At 35.9% G+C, this 16,749-nt stretch overlaps 1 long non-coding RNA gene across 1 annotated transcript in view; it reads right to left on the bottom strand.

The window, feature by feature from the left end:
* Positions 1 to 16,749, bottom strand: part of LOC131144331 (uncharacterized) — a 49,584-nt gene that overhangs the window by 13,192 nt on the left and 19,643 nt on the right. Inside the window, exon 2 of the long non-coding RNA XR_009133779.1 lies at positions 11,437 to 11,517. This is a non-coding gene — a long non-coding RNA (uncharacterized LOC131144331). The remainder of the gene's footprint in view (positions 1 to 11,436; positions 11,518 to 16,749) is intronic.

The following is a 16,749-nucleotide window of genomic DNA, read 5'->3' as shown; positions in this document are numbered from 1 at the left end:
GCAGCGGTAATGGCTAGAGTACGAGATGGTCAGGGTGAGGAATTCAATATACTAGATGACGAAGCCCTGCGATTCCATAATAGGCTTTGTGTTCCTACGAATACCAAGATCAAAAGAACTATACTGGAGGAAGCTCACAGATCCCTATACACCGTACATTTAGGTAGCACTAAAATGTATCGGGATCTGCGAGATTATTTCTGTAACGTCCTCAAAATTCTTACCATTATATATATATATATATATCTGTGTATCTACATCCATACCTAACCAGTGGGAACACATATCATATAACCATTCACATATATATTATACAATACCAGAATCTAGTATATACAAACCATAGTCATACCAAAAATAATTCATCTAGCATCATCTACCCAAAATATACACAACTCAGTCAAAAACTCACCCTATAACAAGGGTAATCAAATACTCTCTATCCGTGAGCCTAATCTGCTCGCCTAACTAGCTCACCTGAAAAATGTTAAAGTAATGGGGTGAGTCAACGCTCAGTAAGTGGAAATATACTATTATTAGTGTATGGCAACTAAGTTAAAAGTACTTTTAAATAGTAACTGAACTGTAATACAATAAATAATCTGTAAAACATCTTTCTTTCACACTTTAAAATATAATTGTATCATCTGTATTTTCTATTTTTCATACCGATAAAATCATATTATACTTATCATATACTGTAAAATTGTATATATATATATATATATATATATATATATATATATATATATATATACATAACTGTGCTTTATCCTTAGGACTCTGTACGTCATGATTTGCCCCTCATGACAAGGTTGTGCGGCCCATAGGCGGAACTTCATCTGGTCAGCCCTCTAGATAAGCCAATATACTCTACACTACCTCAGTCCGGCCAAACTGCATCCACTCCTAGGCTCGAGACTGGCTGCGACCTCATCAAATCGGCCCTCTCCACCCAGTGAACTGGGGAGCTGCATACTCTCCTAGCACGATTGACGATACCCACACACTATCTGAGATATGTGGTTGCACTTTATCTGTATGTAGCAACGGTATCGTACTTTGTAATCTATATATGTAATGTATCTGTTTGTAATCTTTCCACGGGGATCTGATACTAAATATATATACATATATACTCTTTTACTATTTTCATCATGTTTCCAAAATTACCATAACGCTATCTTTCTATACTATAAATATTGTAATCTCTGTATGCTGTATCTGTAGCATCTTGATGCAACCTCTATATATCTGTTTGTATACTCTGTCTATATACTCTATATGTTATGGTAATATGAAACATTGCATACTATAACTCTGTATATATTGTTCTATATAAAACTGTGATATATATACTGATATGAATAAAGCTATATACATGTATATGTATATATATATCTATCTCATGAAACTATTCATATAAAAACTGTATATGCATATAAATTTCTCTGTATAATCTCTGTTGTCACGACTTGCTCATTTTTCACACATTTTTTTTATAATAATATCATTATAAAATCAATATCATACATCTCACATTCCAGCTCAACAGATCACAATCCACTTGGACCTGTGGATACTAGGGATACATCAGAACATACAACAGAAGCCTACACAACTGAAAATGTATAATCATATACATACCATCATATCATACATCACAATGTGTATTACAACACCAGAGTTACTACAATCATTGTATCCCAGTATATACATCCCAAAAATCATATCTAGAGACATTTTCCACAAAATCTAACTGTCCCAACAAAAAGAATCTTACCCTTCAAAAAAAGCAAATATCCAGCACTAGGTCAGCGGGGCTTTTCCCACTCGCATATCAGGGGCTCCTAAAAAGTTTGTAAAATTTAGGGGTGAGACACCTCTCAATAAGGGAAAATAAACTAATACTAGTGTGTGACAACATGAGTATTCTATGTTCAACATATATCATACATAACATGTTTAGTACTGTTTATCAAATCTGGGAAAAACATACATATACCATCAAAACATGGTAGAACATATTTTTTTTTCATAATCATATTTCATCTCATATAATAATAATAACATAAAAACATTTCTGTTACGTTAGCTGGCTGTTCTCATGTATTACCCACACATGACTGGGTTGTGTGGCCCGAAGGCAGGACCTGACAATAGTTGACCGACCACTGCCAAGTCAAACAGTAGTCTGTAGGTCCTATGGGTTTACCAAACCTGGTCCGTACACCAAGGGCGATCAGCACACTTCTTATAAACCACATCAACCATCCAATCTCACACCACTTCGTACAGTGGCGTTAACACAAATATCATGATCACGAAAACCATGGACACATAGCAATGGTACCGTGCAAGTGCTAGCCTAGACCAAGCCAACCAGATTCTGATATCATATACATATACTAAAATCGTGATACATAGATATCTCATATCATTCATTTTCATATCAATCATATCATTTTCATATATATACATATCTCATGAAAATTATCGGCCCGTATGCCAGTATTACATATTTTATCATAACACAGCCCGTACGCTGGCAAATCACATCCACATGGCACGACCCGTACGCCGGTAAATCATATCCACATAACACAACCCGTACGCCGGCAAATTATAGCACAGCTCGTATGCTGGCAAATCACAGTCACATAACATGACCCGTACGCTGGCAAAATATATAAAAATCCCGCCCCGTACGCCGATTTTCCATCATAAAAGTCCATTTCTTAATCACATTTCCAGAAACAGTATCTCATACATTTTATACTCATGCCACACAACAGATTTTCCACATATTCAACATACGATCATTTTCACCGTATTTTCCAAATATAAACATATATATAAATATATATACATTTTTCGCAAATCAGATGCTAAATATATATACATACATTTTCTCAAAACAAATTAGCTTAATTTATCCCCTAACCTGATTACTGAGAAAGCCCCCAAAACAATCTAGTCCAACCCTCGTAAGATTTTCTAAACGATACCCTGAAATCGAAAATTTTCAATATTAAATTTCAGTATTTTCGTACGTACAACATTTTCTATAACAGCCACAAAGTCTAATTTGGCTTAAAAAACCTTACTTCAACTTAGGGATGATTTCCAACGTTCCCAATCAACACCCCTAGAAACGAAAACTCTTAGTATTAAACTTTAATATTTCAATGCGTATAACATTTTTCTCAACTGTCACAACTTCAAATTTGTTTTAAAAAGTCTTACCTCAACTTAGGGATGATTTCCAAATTGCTTTCTCCAACGATTCGCTCCGGCAGATTTGCAGAGAACTTCGCCAAAAGCGTCGTGGTGGCTTCGGTTTGTCGATCCAGCGTAAAACTGACCCGAAATCGAAGAGAGAGAGAGAGAGAGAGAGAGAGAGAGAGAGAGAGACAGAACAATGGGGCTTCCTTGTACAATTATATATATATATATATATATATTAATATCATAATGACTACTAATTAAAGCAAGTTTCTTGGAGAAGCTTGTAGTATTTTATATATATATATATATATATATATATATATATTAATATTATAATAATTTACTACATCTGTAAATATATATATCTATATTTGTATATTCTATATAACTCCATATACTGGGAAAAACTATATAAACTGTATATACTGTCTATATCTGTGTATTCAGTATAATATGAAACATTATAAAAGCTATATAAATTTTTTCATCTCATGAAAATCTACTTAGGCCACACAAGCATTTAAACTCATATTCTGTAAATACTGTATAACAAACTAGTATAAATATGTGTCTATGAAATCTCTGATAACATTATGAAAACTCCTAGCATAGCATATTTCTCTTACCTTAACTTTGAAAAGTCCCTATAAAATTCTGGCTCTATACCCGCAGGGTTCCTAACTCAACATCCTGAAAACACAATCTCTCAGAACAAAATATAAGTATTTTCTTACCTACAATATTTCTCATAACTGATGGAATGACAAATACTGAATAAAATGCCTTACCCTGAGATTTGGATGAAATCCAACCTAACTTTTCCAACGATTAGCTCCGGTAAACTTGCAAAGAACTTTGTCAGGAGCATCATGGTAGCCTCAAATCTTCGATTCGGCGAGAAACAGGCCCGAAAACGAGAGAGAAGTGAGAGAGGGTCGTAGAGAGAGAGAGAGAGAGAGGCGTTGAAAATGATAAAAATCTCGATTTTCCACTATTTATAGGGCCAGATTCATCAACGAATCCTTAGTAAATTCGTCGACGAATCCCTGTATTTGTCGACGAAATTTAGAGTAGCCCAAATCCGTCTCTCGGTATTTTCTCGTCAACGAAATCTTACCTTCGTCGACGAGGTCCTGAAGACCTTCGTCGACAAAATCCTGTATTCGTCAACAAATTTCCTTATGTACTCGTCGATGAACTCCTGTATTCGTCGATGAGTCCAGACAATTCCTTGAAATTATTATTATTATTATTATCTCCAAAATGTAATGTCATCGACGAACACTTCGCGTTCGTCGACAAAACCTACTGCCTCCTTCCACTTTTGTTTTCATTTTTCCTCTCTATTTAATATTTAAATATCAATATTTTATGGGTCGTTACAATTTCTGGTGGAGTGGAATGAAGAGGGAGATAGCCGAGTTTGTTCAGCAATGCTAAATGTGTCAGCAGGTTAAAGCTGAGCACAAGAGACCGATAGGACAGTTGCAGCCATTGTTCATTCCAGAGTAGAAATGGAATCACGTTTCGATGGATTTTGTTACGGGGTTACCACCTGTACGTCAGGGATTGAATGCAATTTGGGTGGTTGTTGATCATCTGACGAAAACCACTCATTTCATTCTGATTAAAGTTAGTTACTCCATGGATAGATTGACAGAGATATATGTTCGAGAGATAATTCATGTCCATGGTGTACCGATATCCATTGTTTCAGACCAAAATCCTCAATTCACTTCACAATTTTGGACGAGTTTTTAGGAGGCTATGGGTACACAATTAGCATTCAGCACTGCTTTCCATCCTCCGATAGATGGACAGACTGAGAGGACAATATAGACACTAGAAGATATGCTTCGTGTTTGTGTGTTTGACTTTGGAGGTGCCTGGACTTAGTTTATGCCATTAGTCGAGTTTTCCTACAATAACAACTACCAGACTAGTATTAGCATGGTTCCATATAAGGCATTATATGGCAGGAAATGTCGTTCCCCTCTCTTCTGGGATGAGGTAGGCGAAAGACGAGTTTTGGGTCCAGAGATAGTACAGCAGGCTTGTGACAAGGTCCGACTAATTAAAGAAAGAATCAGTACAGCACAGAGTCAGCAGAAAAGCTACGCAGATACTCGCTGCCGAGAGTTAGAGCTTGATGTGGGAGATCGAGTATTTTTTTAAAATAGCTCATCTAAAAGGAGTAATGAGGTTTGGGAAGAAAGGCAAGTTGAGCCCTAGGTATATTGGCTCTTTTGAGATACTGGAGAGAATAGGGTCAGTTGCTTATAGGCTAGTATTGTCGCCAGCTTTGGCTCGAATTTATGACGTGTTTCATGTTGCTATGTCAAGGAAATACGTATCAGACTCATCGCACATCATTAGCTATGCAGAGATAGAGCTTAAGGATTCATTGGCATATGAAGAAGTACCAGTATAGATTTTGGACAGAAAGGTTCAGACTCTACGCACTAAAGAAATACAGTTAGTTAAAATTTTGTAGAGGAATTACACCATAGAGGAAGCTTCTTGGAAGCTTGAGGAACAGATCAGACAGAGATACCCGCAGTTATTCCAAGGGGTATAAAGGTACTCAAGTAAAGTATAATAGTTAGATAAGTTTCTTTTGCAGGTACATGTATGGATTTAGTGAATAGATAGTTTCAGTTTTATATATGTGTAATCTTCCAGAACATATAATGTAACCACGATATTCCTCCGCCATAAGTGAGGGTAAGTAATAAAATAAGTAGACCATTTACCTTTACGGAATGATAGAGTGTATAATGGTGTTCAATCCAGATAATAAATTTCGAGGACGAAATTTTATAAGGATGAGAAAATGTAACGACCCGAAAAATAATGGTATTTAAATAATAAGAGGGAGGAAAATGCAAACAGAAATAGAAGGAGGCAGCATGCTTCATCGAGCGACGTTCGTCAATGACATTGCACTTTGGATGGAATAACCTAGAAGTAACACACAGGGCCTCGTCGACGAAGTAACGCTTCGTCAACGAGAAGATACCGAAAAAGGTTTTTTGGACAGTTTGAAATTCATCGACGAGAGAGGAAGTTCGTCGACGAAATTATTAAAGGACTCGTCAACAAGGTGACGTGTCTCGCCGACGAATCCAACTCTATAAATAGTGAAAACCTGAATTTTTGATGAAAATCAGCACAAGAAACTTTTTCTCTCTCTAAAACGTCTCCCACCCCTTCTCTCTTCGATTTCGAGTCCATTTTACGCCGGATCGACGATCTGAAACCACTACGATGCTCCTGACAAAGTTTTCTACAAGTCTACTATAGCTGATCGTTGGTGGAATTGATTTAGATTTCGTCACAATCTTAGGGTAAGACATTTTATTCGGTATTTGTCTTTTCCTCAGTTATGAGAAATACAATACACGAAAAAATACTGATGTTTTGTTCTAGGGGATATGATTTTCAAGGTGTTGAGTGGAGAACCCTACAGGTATATGGCTAAAGTACCGTAGGGACTTTTCAGATATAAGGTAAGGGAAATATACTATGTTAGGAGATTTACTTACGTTATTAGAAATTTTATATATATATATATATATATATATATATATGCATGTATACCAGAAATTATACAAGATGTGAATTTTTAAAGTATGTGTGGCCTGAGCACATGATATTGATATGGAGTTTTATGCAGTTTTTTAGTATTTCAAGTTATACAGATATAGTTAGATAATTGCAGATTTTATACAGATAGAATATGTATACATATACAATTTTATTCAGATGATTACATAGATATATATATATATATATAAAACAGTATACAGATATTTATTCAGAACAGTAGATACAGTGTATATAAAAAACTATGTTTTCCTAAATGTCATAACACTCATATTATACAGAAAGAAAATACAAACATATATATAGTTATAGCATCAAGATGCTACAGATATTACAGTATTTACAGTACAACAATATAATGTTATGGTTATTTTGGAAATATAATAAAAATAGTATAAAGAATATAGTATGTATATATAGAGTATCAAATCCTTATGGAAAGATTACAGACGGATACAGAACAGATATAGAATACAAAGCACGGTACCGTTGCTGATAAAGATAGAGTGCAACCACATATCTCTCATAATGTGTGGGTACCGTTAAACTATACTCGGAGAGGATGCAGCTCCCCGGTACACCGGGTTGAGAGGGCTAGTTTGACGAGGTAGCAGTCAGTCCTGAACTTAAGAGTGAATGCAGTTTGACCGGGCTGAGGTAGTATAGAGTATGATGACTTACCTAGAGGGCCGACTAGGTTAAGTCCCGCCTACGAGCCGCACAACCCTATCATAAATGGTCAAATAATGACATACAGAGTCCCAGGAAAAGAGCACGGTTATGTATGTGTATACAGTTTTACAGCTTTTGTGCATATAGTATGATATTAGCAGTATGAATGATAGAAAGTTCAGATGATACATATATTTTAAGCTACTATACATGTGATATATGTGTTTTTATAGATTTACCAGATCATGCAATTTTACATACTATTATTATAGTTTTACGACTTGATCGTCACACACTAGTAATAGTATATTTCCACTTACTGAGCGTCGTCTCACCCCATTACTTTATCACTATTCAGGTTAGCCAGGTAGGCGAGCAGATCAGGCTCGCGGATAGTAAGTTTACTTGATTATCCTGGCTATAAGGTGAGTTTTGACAGAGTTTTGTATTTTTGGGGTAGATGATGCTGGAGGGATTTAGTTTGTATGACTATGGTCTGTATGTACTGGATTCTGGTATTGTATAGTATATATATGGTTATATGATTTATGTTCCGCTACTTAAGTACGGATATAGGTATATATATATATATATAAATAAATAAATAATGGAGAAATTTTGAGGGTGTTACACCCCATCTTTAATCATTTTATCTTTAAATTTTATTATATTTTCTCCTTTTAGATTCCACCATCTAGTTTTCTTATACTGGTTTATTTTATCATTCTTTTTTTATTTTTTAATACATATATCTAACACTAAGACTTTATGTAGTGTGGTTAGGCTTTCACTTGGAATAACTTTACAATCCTTACATGATAAACGATCTACCCTCCTAGTTAAAAAAAAAATTTATTTGACTTCTATTTTGTCTACTCTTAAAGGTTATTAAGTATTCTTTCTTCTTAAAACAAGTATTCATTATACTAAAATCATATGACATAACAAAGTCTAAGATCATCTCTCCAGACTCATTTTTGTCTCCATATCCATATCCTCTATGTATTCTCTCATAATTTTTATTATCTCTTCCAATGTGTCCATTCAGATCTTCTCCTATAAATATTTTCTCACTCCCTGGTATGCCTTGTATAATACTATTCATATCTTCCCAAAATTGTCTCTTAAGATTTTCTACAAAGCCAACTTGAGAAGCATAAGCACTAATGATATTTATTATCTCGTCTTAATACCATCTTGATTTTTATAATTCTATCCCATACTCTAGTTACATCTATAACGCTATCTTTTAAGTTTTTGTCTATAATAATGTCTACATTCCTATGTTTTTCTTTTCCAATGTACCAAAGTTTCAATCCTGATTTATCAATTTTTCTAACTTTTCCCCCCACCCACTTAGTTTCTTGAAGACAAATTATAATAATTCTTCTTCTAATCATTGTATCCACAATTTTCATACTTTTACTCGTAAACGTCCCTATATTCCAAGTTGCTAATCTAATCCTAGTTTCCTGAACTAATGTCTTTACCTGCCCACGTCTAGAATGATGCAGGAACCCTTACATACTTGACACCGTACCCAAGAGCCGACACGACGTGTCGCTTCGGAGCGACGACCTAGCCCACCCTCACACACTTTTCGCTACACACTGGTGGTTCAAGTGCAACACGTCACTCGTAAGGGATACCCCAACAAATATTCAGTAAGGATTCATATCATAGTGATCTAACAAATTTTACGTTAGCTATCAACTACCTAACACAACCCTCCTCCTTTAACCAGGCTTCAAACCGATTACGTATGAAAAAATTAGAACATTAAGTGCATCACAGGCGAAGTTAAAATCATAAATATAATGTCAAAAAGAAAAAAATTGTATATACTTTCGCAAACTACTTGTTGACTATTTAAAATTTGCTAACTTGAGTACATGACATAAATCATGACAAAAGATAATTATACCATTACGAAGTTCAAACTATTTTCATGATCTAAAATACAACTTTCAGTTATTTTGAAAATTTTAAGGTTCAAGAATTTTAGAAATCAACCCACATTATATATATTACATTCCTTTTATAAAAACATGTAGTTAAATATTTTTAACACTCCCAACTTGAGAATTGCACACTCAACATGTGTAAGCCTCAACCAAATATGCGTAAGCCTTAACATGTAATGCGTTAGCATTTTTTGGAATTTGGCATTTTTTATAGTCTCAAGGTGTTCTAGGCATGCCTTGCCTTGAGGCAAGCCTCAAGGTGAGCCTCAATTGAGCCTTTTAAAGCATTGATTTATTAAATACACAATAATATAACGTAATGGAATTGATTTTTATATTTTTATATATATGCAATACAATTTTTCATTTCATTCTACTCTCAAAAAATTATTTCAGTCCAGCATAATAAAGATCAAGTAACTCTACTACCATGACTGATAAACAATTATTTATACCACTCATCGTGTATTAAAAGGATTTTTGATAAATAAATGGTACTGCCATGACTGATAAACAATTATTTATACCACTCATCGTGTATGAAAAGGATTTTTGGTAAATAAATGATATTCAATGTGTTCTTTCTTAATAACCATACATTAACTCATAGTGTTATTCATGTATGTGCAAAACATAAGTTGATTGCAAATATCATATAAATAAAAGATTTTGCAATATAATAATTATTGTAGCATTCAAATCAATACATCTTCTCAAGCAAATAGTATGAAACACATCAATTATTTAGTACTTACAATTAAAAGTACCTATAAAGTTTAATAATTTTTTTTCAATTCAACAGTTATCATTAGTACTGTAAAATTAAATAAAGCATTAATGGTCTGGCCATGACATAGTAAGCACGGTAAAATAAAGCCTGTCTAGCCATGAAATTTCCATTGCCTCTATGCTAAGATCTAAACTTCAACCCTACTTTAGGGGATGAGCACTTTCAATTGACCACATAGGCTCAATTCACATAATCAAGACTAATATCCATCTAAATAATTAAAATAGAAAATATCATAAGGAGGCTTCTTAAGATTTGACTTTGCTGTCTTATCCAAAAGAAAAAAAGAGAGATTACCGGACTGTGCAAGTAATTAGTAATTCATAGTCCTATTTGTCTAGGTAATTTAAATTTCACACCTTAACAAATATTTATAGGAAAGCAATAGTTATCTAGTTAAAATGTCAATATTTGAGCCTTATAAGCTAACTTTCCATTTGAGATAATACCTTATTATTTAAGTGGAACAAGATAAAGAAGTCGGCCTGTTTTTATCCCGATAGATTAGCCAAGTGTCCAAACGATCTTAGACACCATCATTTTAAGGGGAGAAAAAACTCTAGGATTAAGCCTTAAAATAAAGACAATCTGCCTGACTCTGTTTCCTCTGTCCATCCAATTCAATAATTTGATGAAAGTATTCGACACCAGTCTTTTGTACATGTAACTATTGGGCATCTAAAGAACTTACAAAGCCGCATGCACGTACCTTGACTACAGTGGATATTAACCATGCATGCATACTACAGCATGTGGACCACTCAAGAAAGCAGCTAGCTATATGTTAAGTGCCACGACCCTATGTATGAATACTCACTTTCCGGCTTTCCTTTAAGGAAGGCTAGCAACCAACCTAGCTGGGAACCAGTACACTGAATAAATAGCTTGCTAGCAGTCTATACAAAATATACGATGGATTCCTATTGCTCGTCTTTGCCCTCAGTTGCTGTTCAATGTCAGGAAAAGGGCAATCATATATGTCCTTCAATTTGAGATGGCACATTGGTACATATATATATTGGTACTTGATGCATGTGGGAAATCACAAGGCTATACGCAGCACAACGCATAGTGTATTCTCATCAGTACCATATACAATTAAGAACATACAGAAAAACGCGTTCATGAGAGAGGGAAGTGTAGGTGTGCATATAAAGATACATATAATAAATATACCTTTTTGAGCTGGGAGCCCACAACTTATATCCGCCTACTCTTGAAGATAGGCTTCACCTTGTAACCATGTGCAGGCAAAGTCTGAAAACCGTTTGAACAATAAGAACACATGCAGTTTCATTTCATTTCTCCGAAAAGGACTTGCATGTCACGAGGATATCATGACCTCTCCACTAGAGCTATACAGTTTATGCAGTTTGATCATGCATTAATATAAACGACAGAATTTTAATGGAGGGAATACTTATCCTGTTGCACATTATTTTTTTTCATTTCTCCTATCTAAGAATAACGATGATATCCTACTCTCCCCTGCATCAAAACAATTATTATTGTTTAAACAATCCAAAAACAATATCAGTATGAAATGTCGATGAGATCTGTAGTCCCCAAGGACATTATAGGGTAACTTTTGACAGCCTTTTACTGTGAGATTCAGGAAGCAAACTGTTCCCTTTTTTCATATATTTTTAAAAAAAAAATTCAACTAATTTCTGATAAAGGGTAGAACTACAAAGGTACAACCTAATGTGAGCATCATAGGTTCCAAACTGCCGAGGTCAGCTTTGCAAAAAAAAACATGTCAACAAGGACAACTTGACGTTTCACTTCATTAATCAGGCACAGAGAAATGCCAGTCACACAACTTTCCGCCCTTAAAAGAAAAGCATGAATCCCAAAAAGTGATCATACCTCACATTAAATGGAAAGATTTAATAATTAAAGTCCCTAACATAAGAATAACAAACTTAATACCTAATGAAAATGTTGCAGACCTTGAACTGATGCACTCTCTCTAATCCAAGTCCCTCTGGTCACAAGATTCTTAGGCACTCGTACTTAATACCAATGGCCATCGCTAACACTCTTACCTGTATGATTTTGTTTTACAAATCTTGGAAAAGTCAGGCTAACTAGACTTGCAATTTGAAAAGATCCATTCCATTTACGTTAATCTGCGGCTTCGATTTCAGCATCACTAGGTAGGAACATTTATATATATGAATTAAGCAATACCCAATTAAGTTGTCATTTCATAAAATATTATACCATTGAATCCATTAACTTTATCATTTCTAATGTATTAAATAAAATATTAATACATTTTAAAATAAGTGAAATTAAATTTTTTTTAAAAAGTACATATAATATTAAGGAAGAAATATCCTATAAGGTGGGAGATCTAGCAATGGAATGATTTGCTGAGATCACAGTAGAGCACAGGGATTCTTAATCCCAATTAGGTAGGTTGAACCCAAAATGCCCAGGACACAAGTGCATGAACTTACCACTCATACTCCTGCATGCCCATTGAGCCAATTACTCATCATGAATTTTAAGGTGGATTCCACGTTAGAGATTGGTCCATGATGAAAGCAGACGGTGACTGATAAGATTGGACATGGCCCGCCAACAGGAGTTTTTAACTGGAGAAAGATGCCCATAATCCATACATACATATACAGTCCACATATATGTGTATATATACACTTCACTGTTAGGTCACACTCTGCAACTTATATATTTGGTCCACTTAATTATATCTCTAAATCAAAAAATTATTAACTCTAGTTACATGTTTGAAAACTCAAAATTGAAACTTCAAAATTAGGTTTGTGTAAATTTCAATAAATATAATACAAAAGCGTACTGTGTTTCATCCAAATACACAAATCAAATCTAAAGATTGAAACTCATTCTCTTAAAAAATAACCTAAACAGTTCTGAATTTTTTTCCTTTTAATTAACATAGTTCCGATCACAGATTTTTTTTCCCCCATATGAGAAGAGGAAGAATCACAGGAAGAGGGGAAAAGAAGAAGAAAACGAAAAGCAGCATATCAGCCAGCAAAAGTATAAAATGGTAGAGAACAAATTTGTTATAAAATGACTTTAGCATGTGTTTTATCATTTCTTTTAATGCGCGAACAAATCATTATGTGTGCACCAAATTCAAATAAATATTTTTTAAGATTCAATAAAGCAATAGTCAAAGATCATGTTTTATGTGTAAGCTCACTAATATCCCATTAAATAGCTGTAAAACATAAGTTGGATTTGGAAATATGGGTTTCAAGAATTCATGAATTCAAACAAAACTATGTACAATTTTACATTGTATTTTATTCAAGTAGATACAAATCCAAATGCTAACCTTGAATTGCAAATTCGCATACTTGGGGTAAAAGCTTGACTTAGATTAGACATCCCTTAGTGCTTAATAGGTTGACTTCGTTTAAACATACACTACACCAGATCAAGTCTTTTGTGGTAACTATTTCAGCCTGTAGATACAACTATATTTACAGGATATTTACCAAAAGAAATAGTTCTAGCCACAATTTTATTGATGGCTAGGTTAAACACTATGCTAAATGCTGCAAAACTGACAATGAACCCCAACAATTATATATGTTCATTTTGTTAATGAGGTAATGAGCTACAATTGAAAACTTAATTTTAGCAGCAACTGATTTTTATTTTTATTTTTTTGTTTGCTGAGGCAGGTACTTAAGAACCAACAACATGAACAAACACAACCAGAACTGAGAAAAACCAGAAAATAAGAAACAGAGGTACCAAGGAAAGAAAAACTTGATCAGCTTCCTATGGGAGTAGACTGAGCAGACTCCTTGGACAAAACCTTCTTGATCTGGATAGGCAAGGATGAAATCTGGAAATAGTGTTCCTGAGATATGTGTTCTGAAGCTGCCCAAGCAGCAGCAGAGTGGGCCAACTGATTTGCACTTCCATGGACAAACCGGAATTTCACAGCTGAGAAGCTTGGGTGGTTCCTGATCCTTTTAATAATGCTACCATATCTTCTCCGAGCTAGATTAATTTCATCAATTATATTCTTTGCATCTCCTTCAAAAGCCACTCTATCTCCTTCAAAAACCGAGGCTTTGATGCAGGCAAACAGAGCTGCGAAGGCTTCTCCTGTGGCCGGATCACTTGCATGAAAAGCCTTAACCCAGCCACCAACCAATACACCTCTGTCATCCCTTCATCACGAGCCGAGCTTGTTCAGGGTATTATGCTTGCCTGTGACACTTTTCTCGTGCGTTTGGGATGGGTTTCCATCATGTAAATACTAATGTAGGGTTAATGTTCAGAGATAGTTTTTCCCTAGGCTAAAGGGAAAGTATGACTCCTCAGTCATATTGATGTTTCCTAGTGCCAGAGTGAGAATAGCATAGACAACTCTTTAAGGGAGGGTGAGTGTTCATCAACTTGTAAAACTCACTTGCTATTGTCAACGTGTTTAGCTTACTTGCCTCCCTCGCTAGACACATATTGTTAACAGAGGTGTTGATAATGAATTACGTTGCTTCAATGTTTACCGCTAAGTGTCATTGCTTTCATAAGTTGCTTTTTGCTTCTGCTTATATTTGCTTGAATGACAATGAAAGTGTTTTGTTGGTGAATTATGGTAAACATTAGGCTGACTAGTTAAACAAGAGTGCTTTAGCTAGCACCGCATGGTCCTTTCACAAAGGTGTGAAATATTTGGCCTGTGACACCTAGTATTAGAGCTCGGTTGTGGGATTGGTAAAGCTTTGGTAAGTGACCATGCTGACCAATGCCTAGAAAATTAATGTGTAGGAAGCATAGGTAGAGTCATCAGCCAACAAAGTGGCCGAAGTACGGGACCAACTAAGGGAACATGTTGATTAATTGGAGGGATTCCAAAGAGATCAACCAAGTTCGATGGTGGAGTTGTTAGAGGACTTCCACCACACTACAGAGAAAGAGTAATAGTTCACGCCAAGCACCAAAAGGTAAGCAAGGTGAATGTCGCACACTCTAGTAGGTTAAAACTGCGGAGAAAGGGTAATGGTTTACGCCAAGCGCCCTGGAGAGTATGCAAGGTGTCACACCAAGCGCATAGGAGGGGTAGGCAAGGTGTCAAGCCAAGCGCCAAAGGGTAGGTAGGGTGAACGTTGCACGCTCTGATAAGTTAATCTTGAGGAGAAAGAGTAATGGTTTGCACCAAGTGCCCAATAGGGTATGCAAGGTGCCACACCAAGCGCCTAGGAGAAGTAGGCAAGGTGTCACGCTAAGCACCAAAGGGTAGGCAGGGTGAATGCTGCGCGCTCTAGTAAGTTAACCATGCACAAAAAGGGAATTGAATTCCTAAGGAAGACTAAGGCAGTGCCGATGCCTTTTGCTAGTTCCTTATGTCTAATAGGAGATCACCCTAACTTGGTGCAAGCTGTTGCAAGGAAAGGAGACAATGAGAAGTTCCTTTTAGCCATGCAACTCAATAAGGGATTGAGAAGGGGTGAACAAACGTATCTCGCCACGGTGGTGGTAGAAGAAGTAGGCCAAGAGCTAGTGCGTACAACCATCCAAGTTGTGTTAGATGGGTAGAAAAAGAAGTGCACTCTCGCTCAGCAGAGCATCAAATTCCTTGGTCATGTGATTGAACAAGGTCATATCAGGATGGATATGTAGAAGGTGAGAGATATTCAAGAATGAAAGATCCCAACGATAGTAAAGAGGAGCTGCATTCCTTTCTTGACCTTGCCAACTATTATAAGAAGTTTGTAGAGGGGTACTCAAGGAGAACTGCTCCCTTGACAAAACTACAGAAAAGGGTTAAGGGTGGAACTAGACAGAGAAGTGTCAGGGAGCCTTTGATGACTTGAAGGATGCCATGATGAGAGATCCGGTACTTGCACTTCTGGATATAATGAAACCCTTAGAGGTACAAACAAATGCATTGGATTACACCCTTGGAGGAGTCTTGTAATAGGAGGGACATTTTGTTGCATACAAGAACCGTAAGCTTAGTGAAGTGGATCGAAAGTACACAAATTAGGAGAAGGAGATACTAGCGGTGATACATTGTCTCCGCATGTGACGACATTACTTACATGATTCAAGGTTTGTGGTTAGAACGGACAACTCGGATGTTAGCCACTTCTTCACACAACCGAAGTTGACACCCAAGCAAGGTCGTGGCAAGAATTCTTGACAGAATTTGATTTCTCATTTAAGCACAAGGCGGGGGTGCCTGAACCGAGTTGCTGATGTACTAAGTAGGAAGGCCAAGCTGGCGGCCTTACAGATGTAGCACACTTTACAGTGAGTATTGTTACCACGACAATGCTCTCCCGCATCAAGGAGAATTTAGCCAAAGATCCAGTTGTGCATAACTTCATGAAGCTGACAGAAGGGGGGAAAACACGTCAATTCTGGATGGAAAACAGGTTGCTGATGACCCATGGTAGCCGACTCCTTGTGCTACGAGCTAAAGATCTAAACAAGACACTACTGAGAGAGTGTCATGATACCATGTGGGCTGGA

This window comes from Malania oleifera, chromosome 12 (genome assembly GCF_029873635.1).
Source record: "Malania oleifera isolate guangnan ecotype guangnan chromosome 12, ASM2987363v1, whole genome shotgun sequence".
NCBI classification, from domain to species: domain Eukaryota; kingdom Viridiplantae; phylum Streptophyta; class Magnoliopsida; order Santalales; family Ximeniaceae; genus Malania; species Malania oleifera.
This window is presented reverse-complemented; position numbering and strand designations above follow the sequence as displayed.